Genomic DNA, 13,798 nt, shown 5'->3' on the forward strand with positions numbered 1-13,798 from the left:
ATCTGAGCCATCAGCTGGCAGCAAAAATACCAACATATGAAAAAGGACTTGCATCTGTGATGCACCAACCTTTTAAGAGGTTCTAGTTCAGAGAGTGGGATGTCTGTATGGTAACATCTTCCAGTGAATGGTCATTTGGAGCAGAAGCAAATGGTTTGGGGTAACTAAAATTGCATTGTATTGTTAATATCCACTCTAAATGTAGTCCTATATTTCTCTGTAGATGAAAATATATTCACATAAGGTACAGCTTTGGAGCAGCTTAAAGCAAAACATTTTAGGTTGTGTGGTCATGTTCAATGGGATTCTCTTATGGGAATTTATGGCATTGAGGCTGGAAAAGGGGGGGGTAGGAAAACAACTACAAATAATGGAGAAGAGATTTTTTGAGGGTACTTGTGAAATTGTTCACTCTGGTTCAAAAGGGCTACTTTTGCTCCAGCAGTTCAGAAGGTTCTTGGGGCTTTGTTACAGCCCAAATCACGATCTTCTAAACATGTCAGCTAGGGGCAAAGCCACTCAGCTCTCGATAGGAAGAGGCAGGAGTTGGCAGGAGGGGAAGTGGTTCATGATTACTTTCAATATACCAAAGCAATTATATTTCTAAAACACCATTATATAAATTTATTCAAACTTTCCCCAAGAAAACATTTCAGTTACCTGAGCTGAAATTTATATTATAAGAGTGAAGGTTTCTTCTTCTGTGGCAACTTCCTGTCGCAACTGCAATTAAAATTGACTTTGGTTGTTGTGGGTTTTCCGGGCTGTATTGCCGTGGTCTTGGCATTGTAGTTCCTTGACTTTATCGTGAATTTACAGTATAAAGTTACTACAGCAGTGAAGCATTTTCTTCAGTATAGCTACATTTTCAACCAGTATTTCCATTCCTTGAACTTTTTCTATGAAGATAATAATGATGCTTTTTAAAAAAAATATGGAAGGTGTGAGTGTTGTATGGCTGCTTCATATTGCAGTAATGCTATTTCTCCTAATAGGGTATCTTGATAAGGTAAAACAGTTGCTTTTGTATATCTGATAATTTCCCATGTAATTGTCTTTGGCAGTGGTGATCTTGGACAATATTTGTAATAATGTTTATTGCAAGTTACATTGTGGCTCAACTACTGTCCATAAAGGTAGCATCCCAGTGTCAGCTAGGGGGAAGTATGAAATGTGATTGGTAAAGGACTGCCAGGTGAGTGTTGCTTCAATAATGGAAGTCAAAGAGAAAGAGAGAAGTTTTGTACCTTTTCTCCATTTAAAGGTAGAATGGGATCATAATTGGGGGATAATTTCTCTTAGCTCTCTTCCACTGCTGGCAGTCTTTCTCTTACCCCATGGGTCATTCAGTGACATAACACTCATGATGGCAAATGGTATTATCCAAAGCATATGGCTTAAAAATTGAAATGCTTACATGGTCATGAACCCTGTCCGCTGTTAAAAGTAAATCCCTTTATCAGTACTGCATTCCCAGGCTTGCATTCTTGTTCTTTTCCCCATGGAAAGTCCTTTAAAGTGCCATGGACTCCAAAGCTGAACAAGATCAAATACTTTAAAAAAAATAAAATGCCTGGTCTTATCTGCTTCCCTCTTTGGGATGACAATGGGAGATAAATTCACTCCACAGGAACCTTTTGTGGACCGTGCTGCTGAGGCAATTTGCAGTTTGCTATGGAAAGAGGCATCTCACACTACATTTATCCTCCCCTGCCGCTGGCTACAATTCAACCCACTTTGAGCCACTGAGCAGAGGTTCTGAGCAGAGCTCCTGCATTCCACATAATAATGGGTGTGCAGGGAAGCAACAGACAGATACATTGCCTACTCCAGGAAGATCCAAGTCGGGAGTGGAGAGAAAGGACCCAGGGGGAGGGCAGGGAGAGAGTCGAGAAGAGCAATTGCAAAAAGCTTGAATAAAACATGTTTCAATGAGGTCATTTCATTTGTCTCGGGTGGTTCTAAATAAACATATGTGGCTTTTGTGTTGGGGCAAGGCTGATAGGTATAGGCAATGCAAATGAAAAGCTGTTACAGAAAGTATGAGGCAGGAGCTACCAAGGAGGACCTGTGGAGAGAGTAATAAGACCATACAATCAGGAATGAATGGGATTTTGTGAATGGGGGGTGGGTGGGAGTGGGTAGGAATAGGCAAATAGATAGAAATAAACCAAAGATGCTTTGGGGAATTAATATTTTGTAATCTGATACTGTTGAGTGAATACAAGTATGAAGAATATGAGTATTGTTCTACTCATTTGTGTTGGCCAATATATTGTTAAGTACTGACATTCAAAAGAATTGCTACCAGGTTGAATTTCCTTTAGCTGAGAGAGCACTGGAGACTTTTGCTATCCTTATAATATCTGTTTATTTCCAAAAAGGTGAAATATACTGGGATAATCACACACAACCACGAATCCTTCAGCAACTTCTCAACTACCCAGGATGCCTTGTTTCTGCCAATTCCAGATAAAAATGCTCAACATCTTCCATCTCTGCCCCAAATTACAAACTACTGCTGTTTCTGCTACACAACCCTACTGGCAAAACATGGATCTTGAAACCAGTCTTGCAGGTAAATTGCTCATTCAGGACACATCTGTAGCTGTTAGCTTATATTGAAGGAACATCATTCCTGCCTATTAGGAAACAATCATTCTAGGAAAAGATACCTAGCAGCCACAGCAATATACATTGTTGTGCTTATGGACAATATAAGAATCAGATACGATCAGAGCAATGCTAAGCAGAGTTACATCTTTTTAAGCTCATTGACTTCAATGGGTATAGGAGAGTGTAACTCTGTCAGTGGATTTAGAAGAATGTAATTCTGTTCAGGATCACATTGTTAATCTGCAATAAAACAAGCAGACCCTGATTCTTGGGTGTATGTGCGTTTGTGTGTGTGTGTGGGGGGGTGTAATGTGGCCAGTTTGTAGAGGAGCTTCTAAGTCCTCTCTTTCCAAAAACAGTTCAGCATAACTTCCAATAAGCTGTTCCCCAAATTTCAGAAGTATTCCCTGTCCAATTAAATGTCAAGATATGATATTAGAGGAAAAAAGTAAAAAGCTGTTGCATGTGTGTGTGCATTGCACACTCACCTTATGAGGCACACTGGACTGTGGGCTCAAACTCCTCTGGTGACACCGATTATTGTTCACTTTAGTGTAAATTCAGCCTAGGATTGTTCTCCCAAACACTGGACAGTCCTTATCTTCAGAAAAGGATATTTTGCTTTGTATTGCTTAATCTACAACTGGAATTTCAATTGAGAAACACAGCTGTGTCCTCCTGTGAGATAACAAAAATTGCTGTAAAACTGTCACAAGCTGCTGCGGGGGACTATTCAATAATGCTGTATCTTTTTATAAGGGATACTTTAAAAAATAGAGTAGGAAATGATTGCCAATACCTCAGAAGTAGAACAAAAACAAAACAAAGGAGGAGTGGAGGTGAGGAACGGCTTTCATTAAATACAGCTTGCAGGAAAACACGCCTTTATACTACAGACCTATCTGCTCACCACTCTGTGCTTTGTTGAAGCTCTTTGGTTCCTGGTTTAGGCTAACAAGTATCTGTTGAGGAGACCTCCTGAGCATGTTAATTGTATGGATTCTTCACAAACAGACAAAGCCACTTTCGTCTTCTCTTCTGGGGTTTTTAAAATCTCTGTGGAAAAGAAAAGAGGAGGAATAATATTGTGTTTCCAACTGTAGATGTTGGCTGTGATGACTGCTTTTAGTCCTTTAGAGCCACTTTCAATGTCTCTGTTTGACACTTGTCATTATCATTCTTTCATACCATCAACTGTCATCTCTTATGTGGATAATTCTTCATGGTTATGCCAATATTATTTTTTTTCCCTCCAAAAGTCTGATCATGTGCATGGTAGCTGCAGACTGAATGATACGATTGAACTTGTAATCTGGGGTACACTACTTTTGTGCTTATTGTATTGGCTGTATGAAATGCCACACTGAGGCTGTGTCTTCTGACCACTGCAGCCCCAGAAGTCAACCTTCAAGGGAAGAATGAAGCTGCATTGCTTTGCTTTGGTAAATCTGGCAGCTTTTTATTGAAAACATCTCATCAGCTATGTAGGAGGAATGGACTCTTCTTGTCTAAATCTAGCTTGAAATAAAAACATAATTTGTTTTGATTTCCTTGAGTTTTCAGTTCCATGAGTTCCATCCAGTTTACACAAGTTTAGAAATTTTAAAACTCAGTACAACTCAGACTTGATCCTCTTCCCATCACACACTGAGGTCAGAGATGAGGAGAGACAAGGAATCTGTGAATGCATGGCAGTTAAAGTTTGGGGAAATGCTTTGCCAAGTCTTGGAAAGCCATGTAGATAGTTCTCTCGCAAAAGGCTTCCAAAATATTCTAGTACTAACAACTAGTCTCACTCTGTTCCTGTCATACTTCCTAAGACAAGTTTAGCAGTGGATCTGTTTCAGTGATGTGTGTTTCCTTGTGGGTTCCTATAAACTGTTGCCCCACTTCACAACCATCAAGACCACCTTGCATACCACTTGAGCTACAAAGAAATAAATCTGATACTTTTCATGGGCTGATGTGTGATTTTCCAAGCATGTTAATAATAAGCATATGTGAATGTTGCTTAATGAAGCAGTGGGCTAAAAAAAAACAGCATAAAGATGGATTACACCTCACAATAGTTCTGTACCTTCTTGCTGCCACCTTCATGCCCAACAGCTTTTGGAACTGGCTGTTCTCCTACTGATTATTATTCCTAGGTGAGATTAATCATTACACACAAAATTGCATGTTCATATTGCTGCATTCAAAAATACATCTTGTTCAATAATTAATGTGTATTGTCATACCAATATCCAATTATTCAGCAATGTAATACCTCTGCTTAGCCAATATGTTAGTATTGAATCCAGATTTCTCTCTCAAATCCATGCATTCAAATGTACTTAATGAGTTATTCTAGCTAACAGCAATTTGCCTACAGTTACTCCACTCTTTTTGATGAGGATGCTCACTGGTGAAAACAGGGGTAACAATCAATACAATACACAAGGCTATTATTAAAGTCTGTCCTATCTACCTGCCAAGTTTTCAGATACCATGTCAAATGAAATATGGGCTCCTCTAAGCATTTATAGAATGGTCAGATCCAATACCTCACAAATGTGTTTCAGTAGTTCTGAGGGAAAATATACTATGCGAAGTGAAAATCAGGTAATTTCACAGATGTTTATGATTGTTGGGTGGCTTGGATTCAATGCTGATGGTGTGGCTATAATCAGTCTGACACTACTAATATCTATTTTATTTGTTTTACAAAATGTATAGGTTCTTTTTCACGGAATTCTGAAACAGCATACAACATGAGAAATACAATTACAGTATTTTTTATTTTTATTTTTTAAAAATACAGCTCATATCCATAAAAAGGAGTACCAGCAGCATAATAAAAGCCCCCCCCCCAAAAAAAGATGAAGTAACAGCAACATGAAACACATTAAACACCCCATTGGGAAAATTATACAAAGATGGAGCCAAGCAAAATTTTCAAGGGATGATGTGAGGAAACCATTGAAAAGATTCAGCTTTGTGTCAAGGCCAAGTTGTGATGCAGCTCTGCTCTAACTTAATTTTCTATGGAAGGGGTTCATATGGAAGAATATGCTCCTTGACATACCTAAAGCCAGACAATTAACTTGATAAGCAGAACATGTTGTCCCTTTCTGGAAAAAGTCTTTGCCAATAGACCTGTTAATCTCTGTAAGAGAGCATTTCAAAGTCCATGGCACACTGCAATAGAATATTTTTGAACCCTGCCATAGAGTAAGTTACATAGCTCAGATTCTACCCCACCCCCCAATCTCTCCTAAACCAACTGCTGCCTGGGCTAAGGTTGGATAAACCATTTGTGACATCAGAACAGCTGAAGATGGGAATTAGAACAGCTGTGCTAATTCTATCCACAAAGACCATGTCCCTAAAGAGGCCAATGCAAGGCCAAAAAATTGAGTGACATGAAGCCCATTGTGACTTCAGAATAGGAAATGAAATCAAGAAAGATGGAGTATGCAGACAGATCAGAGAAGACTGCAAGAGCAATTACTCTCGTCTACATATTTCTGATGGATTGAGAACAAACTGGATTAAATTCAGAAAGAGGGAAGGTGAGAATAGTCAAGATTCATAGTATGTCAGTGTGACAGGCCCTTGACCAGGGTTTTTTTTTCAGCGGTAACGCGGTGGAACAGAGTTCCGGCACCTCTTGAAAATACTCAGCAATAGTGCATGAAAATAATATTATTTCAAAGAATCCCATGTGTTTCTTCCTCATTTCCCTCTTGAGAGTTCCGCCACCTCTTTTCTGAGAGGTAACCAAAGTTAGACGTGTATCCAAATGCATTTGTGTAGGGGAAAGGAGAGGAGAGTACATATTTCTGCTGGGGTTAGGTATCATATTTATTGCTGATTTGGGCTAAAGTGACAAAAATTTTGCAGACCAAAGCCTTAATTGGTAACTACAGCTCCAAAATTGTATCCTATGTTGCCTAAGAAGGGTGCAAAGCTAGCTGAACAGAGTGGGGAATGGAATACAGATAAGGAGATTGAGGAAGTTTCCAATAAAGGAGCGGCTTATACCCTTGCAGGTATTGCTTCAGGAAAGGTCAAGAAAGAAAGTAACTCAAAGAACTAAGATGGGGTGGGGGTAGGGGGAATCCCAAATGTATCTTGATGGTGGTATATGAAGATCACTTTAAGACCTAGAGGTAAATCTTCTTTTGCATTTGGACTGAACAGCTATATAGTGTGATGAGACTGAACTGTCAGAGCTCCAACTGGAGATAACAGTACATATATAATTGATTTATGTTCAGCCACTGTGTTGCATTGGAGATGGAATTGCTTGGATTTCTTAGCAATAAAGAACAGCTTTTGCTATTATAACACCATAGATCATGCAACAGCCTGTCATGGCTGAAAGCGACCAGGCTGTCATATGAACAAAATAGTCCAAACTTCAAGTTCTCAAGGAACAAAAGTCTGATCTAAAATGCAGGTGACCTAAATGCAATTTCATAGTTAAGACTGGGAGCCAGTCAAAGCTGCACAACTCTTCTCTGCCAATAAGTTAGTTTAACAGTTGGGGCACTTGAATAACCCACAGGGGGCCAAGTTTCATTACTCTATCAGTGCACATACACACTGCAATATATTTGCTGTTAATCATGTAATGGGGTCAGCTTTTTTGGGATACTGGAAGCCCTCCACCAACAGTTGCTGGAGACTAGGCTTCGTGTTTGCCTGCTATCGTTGGGCTAATTTAGCTGATGATTTCCTGTTCCTGTTTGTGAGGCAGGGTAGGGTTGATGGGGGAAAAGGAACCTCAGTGACACTCTAGGAATATTCCTGATCTTTATGGTTTTGACCACAGAAACTGGGCAAAATCCTAAAGCATTGGTGATGGATGGAACCTAGATGTGATGTCGAAGGGTTGCCAATGCCCTTTTCCTCATGCTCTATCTCCAAAAGTCTGCCATGAGTTCCAGGCATGTGCCTGAAAACTCTACTGTAAAAACATGGCTTGAGACACTCTTAGGTTTGTTGGAATAGGCTATATCCAATTTCCAAAAAGTAAAGAAGGTCCTGCAGGGGACAGCATAAAGAGAGCTAGTCAGATAGGAATGTGCGACTCTTTACCATCTCATTATGTGTCCTTTCCTTGTGCGTCTCCAAAATACTACACGTAGGCTACATCCTGCTTTTTTCTGAAGTGCCACACTGAACTCTCTCTAGCTAGCTATGTAATGATCACACTCTCTGCTTTCCAATACAATATGTTAGTCCGGTACATAAAGTTCCCTTTAATCATCAGTTATTATGCCATCCCCTGAGCACTCATTCTGCCCAATAAGGTCCTGGAAATGCCGTAAGCTTGTAGATATGGTTTGGCACTTTTTTGAGAGTTGAAATGGTGTGTGTGTGAGGAGGTGCAATTTCAGTACTAAATAGAGAATCACTGTCCCCTTGAAGGAAAATTATAGAAAGGTGAGCAAAGCCCTTAGGCAAGTATTCTTGTTGTGTTTCTCTAAGGCTACCTATGTGTAGGTATGAAATCCTTTCTTTAGCTTCTTCAGCTAAAGCCTGATTTAAATGTGTCTGAATAACTTATCTGTGTGACTTCACACTCCCAGCATCTTATTTAAACTGTGCTACATTGGCTTGGGCTATGGGTTTCTGGCATAGCACATGAACCACTTGGCATACATGTTTACATGAAATGTTGGGAGCATCGAAAATCACACCAGGTAAGTTCTTCTGTCCTGCTAGTGTTGTGTTTAAGTGAGGAGGACTAAATTTCAAGCATCAAAAAATAATATTCCCACACAAATCCACTTCATCTAGTAGTCTGTCTGGGTCCTTTCTTTTTCTGGAAACTTTGCTGATCTTTCAAGATGATACAATAACATCCAATGCACTACTGAGCTGGCTGGCTGGCACTCCAGAATCTTAACAAGAACACTATCGATATCTGCATAGAAAGGATCGTGCTGGGCCTGCACTTTCAGCATCTGTCCCCTGGTTTTGCAATGCAACTATAGCTTGCCTGTTTGATTTACTGTAGAGCTTCAAAAGGAAAAATTCTGACGTGTATTTGTATTCTGGTGCTTTTATGCTGCTTCTACACAGGCACATGCAGATGTACAGAAAGTACCATATGCAGGCTTGAAAGGAGCAGATGCTACACAATCAAGGGTAATTTTAAAGAAAAGGGAAGGTGGTAGGAGGACAAAATAGCAATCAGCCTCAAGATCTTTCTTTCTCTCCCCCTCCCCCCCCCCCATTCTGTTTGCATTTCCAAGTCCCCTGGTGAATAATTTGGCTGGATACCAAGTCAATGCCACCAAATGCCACTCCCCCCCCCCCCCGGATGTCATTATTTCAGTGCTGTGCTCTTGGCTCTCTGCCCCCAAAGGAATTGCACCCATACATTGCTCCCTCCCAGCATACTTGCTATCCATACTCTCTGCTACACATAAGGTGGACTTTTCTTGCTGGTAACATGTTCATTCCATGCACTCTGAAGTCTTAGTTTGGACATTCACACAAGTTCCAGAAACTTTAGCTAAGAACCAGGGAGGCAATGTTCTTGTCTGAAGGAAAACACATATCTGGTCACCAAAATGGAATGATCTAACTACAAATTGCACGAGTGCGGATTTTGCACATCAGTCGACAGCCTTAAATCATAATTCAGCCCCCCTTCAGATAATCAGAGCTAAAGATATAAAACATGGGCCAAAGGGCTACTTTAGCAGAACTTTTAATTCTTTGCCTAGCTGTTCTATATGTCATGTTACAAACTGCCTTTGAAACTTAGTTGAATTTTTAAAGTAGTTTAAAAGCCCTTGCATTCTGGAAAGTTTTTGCAGAAATACAGCTCTGCAAGTCTTTCATTGGACACAGGAAAGTAGTTGTGCAATTCTTTTGGATTCTGGCCATTACTTTTACGTGTTTTGCTTTCTGAACATTTTTTAAAGAACATTCTGGCAAACATATTGCCATCATACTTTTTGTAGGCATGGTGCACCTTTCCATATTACAACATTAAGAATAAAGTGCTGTGCATTCAAAAACCTGGCATCCTAGGTCTATCTACTTAGTATAACTTTGTGTATATCTGTGAAAGCCATGTGTCACAATGCCTTGCTTTATGAATCTGAGCATGTGTTAGCAGTGGCTACTGGTCAGCTGCCTAGCACAATGATGAATGTCACCAACTGTGCATAAACTCAAAATACAGCCTTTTCTAAACTGTGAACACATCAGCAAATGAACAATATCTGGAAGTAATCAAGGAATTATAACAAGGTAAATTGTACTGTCAGTTATGTTATATGTAGTATCAATAATGGCCATGGTGCTGCCATATGTGATATGGCAATGTATAGTAAGCATTCTCCAAAATAAAATTTCAATCTTGTTTGTATGGGAAATCTTGAAACTCTAGTTTGTATCTGTCGCTTTGGGACTCTGATCCATAACCAAAATCTTTAATTCTATTTAAAGCCAAAGTGTTAAAGTTACAACCCCCTTAACACCCCCTTAAGTATAACCCTCCTTGACAAAGTAGACACATTGCCCTGTCAGCTCTTACTTTATTTGGGTTCTTTTGTCGAGAAGCAAGAGAACCCTCCAAGGATGGGGTGAGTTTTGAATTAGTTACTCCTTTTATTGGCTTGGTGATGGACATGTTTGTCAATAGGTTGAGGGATGAGAACAATAAAATAATATTGCTAAATTTGATTTTGTCCATACATGAAAGGGTGACTGTACCAGCAGGTTTTGATGTGAGATTTTGCTATGCTAATTGACACCACAGAGAATTCTGAATGGGAAAGGTTTGAAGGCGTTATCAACAATTAGACAGTAAATCATCATCATTAAATCATTGGTAAGGTGTGGTTGGAGCATAAGACTTTGACTTTGTTGGCAATGACTCCAGGCTCACAATATTTGAGTAAAGTGTGATTAAGGGCAGTCATGGATGATAGAGATGAAATGGTTTTCAAGGATGTAGTAAGTCTTGCAAGAAGATTTCTTAGTTACTAGGTGCTGGAAACAAACAGTTATGGACTTACGTAATCACCAAATTTCAACATCTCCAGCAGAAAGCAAAAACTAAAAGTAATCTTTTTGTAATTCAGAACAATACTAATCAATTGTGACGGGACCTGGAGAATATTTTCACGGTGCCAATTATTTAAAGGGCATAGATGCCACAGCACTATTAAAGTAATAGCCAAGACAGCTCTCCAGGACATCATGAAACAATGTACTAAATGTTGTTCAACTTGTTCGATGAAATAAAGGATTGGATCATTAACCTTACCAATGTCAATGTGTTGTCACTATCAAATTCAGCTAAATGAGCATCCAAGGTAATAGTTAAGAGCACATTTCACACCAAGGTATGCATTAATATATTACTGGCTACTAATAAAGAGAAAGAAACAGACTCTCTAATGTAGTGAGAAGAATACACAATGAATATGAAAACTGTGTATTCCAAAGGGGCTCATACTGAGCAGAAATAAATGCAGCAAGACATATTGTACCGATGTAGGCAGAATTGTTATGCTACCTGCCATTAAGGTAACAGAAGAGTATTCAAGCTATTTTAAACTTGTTTATAACTTTGCTAAAATGGAATTATGGCTCAGAAATACCGAACAGAATATCAGCTTTATTACTTAAAAGTAGTTGCTTCGGTCTTCAGGGTCCACCGCTAGCCCTAGACCCATTCGCTGTAATGGTATTTCCCCCAGATTAAAACTTTGAAAACTGAACTATTGGACTAATTATTTTATCAATAAGAAGGTTAAGATGCTATTTGATCTCTGTAGGGAGGAGATTTCTGAAAGCAGTCGTCTCTAAACCAGGAGATGAAGAGAGCAAATCTTATTCTTTTGAAGTCACTGACACAACACGTTTGGTCTTCAGCACAAAAGAGAATTGCAATCAAATGTAGAAAAGATCTAATGGTTCAAAATTGAACTAGACCTGTTCTAATCAAAAACCACAGCAGAGTAGAAATTGCTTGCTACTTTTCACTTTTGTCTTTCATTTTTTTGTGAAACTTGTGAGCTCAGTGCCATCTTCATATTATTGCACCCAGTGATATAACCGCATACTGATGTCAGTGTCTTACAGTAATCTTTTTTGGCACTTCAGCGTAGGCAGTGGCAGTGGCACTCCTTGATAGAAGCATTTTGTATGGCATCAACAATGTCATTCTGCTTTGTATGCTCCATCCTGCTGGCTGGACTGAACCAGGTAAGATTATTTACAAATGTCATTGCTGAAAGTACGATCATGCACAGATTCTGAACAGTGAAAAAAAAAGTGTTAATACCTGGATATGCTGTAAAATTTCCTGCTACCTGTGAAAAGGTTGTGATTCATCATAGGAAATTAGATTCAATACAAAATGGGAATTACTGTGCAAGAATGTGTCCCACGTATTTTCAAAATGAACATGATTTTGACACAAACCTCTTCCACAACCTAGCTCTCTAAGAGGAAAATTTTTCTACCTGAAGTGTGAACATTCCAAATATTTGAATAAGCACTGTTAGAAACAAATTCTTCATATACTAAGTATATGAAGAGAGGAATTGTAGCCAGTAATTTTCAAGGAGTGTTGGTACAGTCAGATATTTTCCTGGCTGATTCTGCTCTGGGAGGCAGTCATAAAAGCAAATTAAAAAACAACAACAGAGTTGGCCCAAATATATATATATATTTTGCTATTAACCCTATTCTTAGAATGAGCAAGCTGAACTTAAGAGCTGCCAAATACCACCAGAATTCTGTTCATAACCAAACACATTCCTTGCCTGGTTCTTCCCCAACGTACCTGCCCAAGCTTGACTTGACAAATGTCCCCCAATCTTTTTTCAAGGATGGGTCAGGACTAGAGATGGGCACAGACAGAAAAAAAAATGAACATGATGTTCATTCTTCATTGCCATCCATGAACAACCACAAACATGGCCCTGTCCACAAACATGTTTGTGGTTGGCTGTTCGTGGGGGCCAGCAGGCTCTCCTCCAGCCATTATCCAAGTCAAGATCCCTACTGCACCATTCCCAGAAACCTGACCTGAGCAGGCACCAAGAAACGTACCAATAATAAATAATAGCTTGGCCCCAGAGCCTGGCAGCACCCTGGAACTTGAAGGGGTAGATCCCTACTGCACCACTCCCAGAAACCTTACCTGAGCAGGCAGCAGGAAAAGTACCAATATTAAATAACAGCTTGGCCCAGAGCCTGGCAGCAGCCCTGGAACTTGAAGGGGTAGATCCCTATCCCACCGCACACAAAGAAAATTCAAGCTCCAATGCACTCTATCAAAATGCCAACAGCAACTCTCTCCCTCTCCACTGTCTGCAAACTAAACCGGAGCTGGGAGCCCCCCTCTCCCATGCTCTTTGCTCCCTTGTAACAAATTTGGAGCTCCACACTTGAAAGGAAGACCTGCCTATCAAGCTAAATTGGGCTTAGATTGGGGTTTCCAGGGCAACAGCAGGAGTTCAGACAGAGTTCAGACAATCTCTGCTTAAGTTGCCAAGGGAATTGATTGTAGGTGCCAGACTGTCTGGCTTGATGAACAGCAATGAACAGCAACAAACAAGGCTTGCAACGACCACCTGTTCGTTTAGAATGGGTCCTCATGAACAACTTGTTCACGAACAGCAGATTGGGCTGTTCGTGGCTTTTTTTTTTGTTCGTATTGCTGTTCGTGCCCATCTCTAGTCAGGACCCACCAGTAAGTTGGACTGCATGGCCACCATGACAACAACAGAGCTACCCCCAATGTGTTATTAGTTTACTACATATAATGAGACACATGGTGAAGCCTGTATTTTGCACAGGCTGTGTGAAGTGATGGTTGACAGTTTTACAATACTGCAGACTTCTTGTTAACTCTGTTAGCAGGAGAATCACATAACAAGTTTTCAAAATTAATTCTAATCATGAGTAAACCCAGTGGCTTGGCCCATTTTTTGTTTCCCAACAAACACAGATATTCATCTTCCCATTCCTCCAAATTTGTACTATTTATTTAGGAATTTTTATCCTGTTTTTCTGCCATGAAAGGGGCTTATGATGTCAAACACCCTAAGTAGCATCCAATTAAAAAGCCCAAATAAAACAGTAAACTATTTACCAGTAGCCTGGATGCACTTCATCTGGTATCTAAAAGATGTTACAATAAATTGTATGGAGATCTGAT

This window comes from Eublepharis macularius, chromosome 5 (genome assembly GCF_028583425.1).
Source record: "Eublepharis macularius isolate TG4126 chromosome 5, MPM_Emac_v1.0, whole genome shotgun sequence".
NCBI classification, from domain to species: domain Eukaryota; kingdom Metazoa; phylum Chordata; class Lepidosauria; order Squamata; family Eublepharidae; genus Eublepharis; species Eublepharis macularius.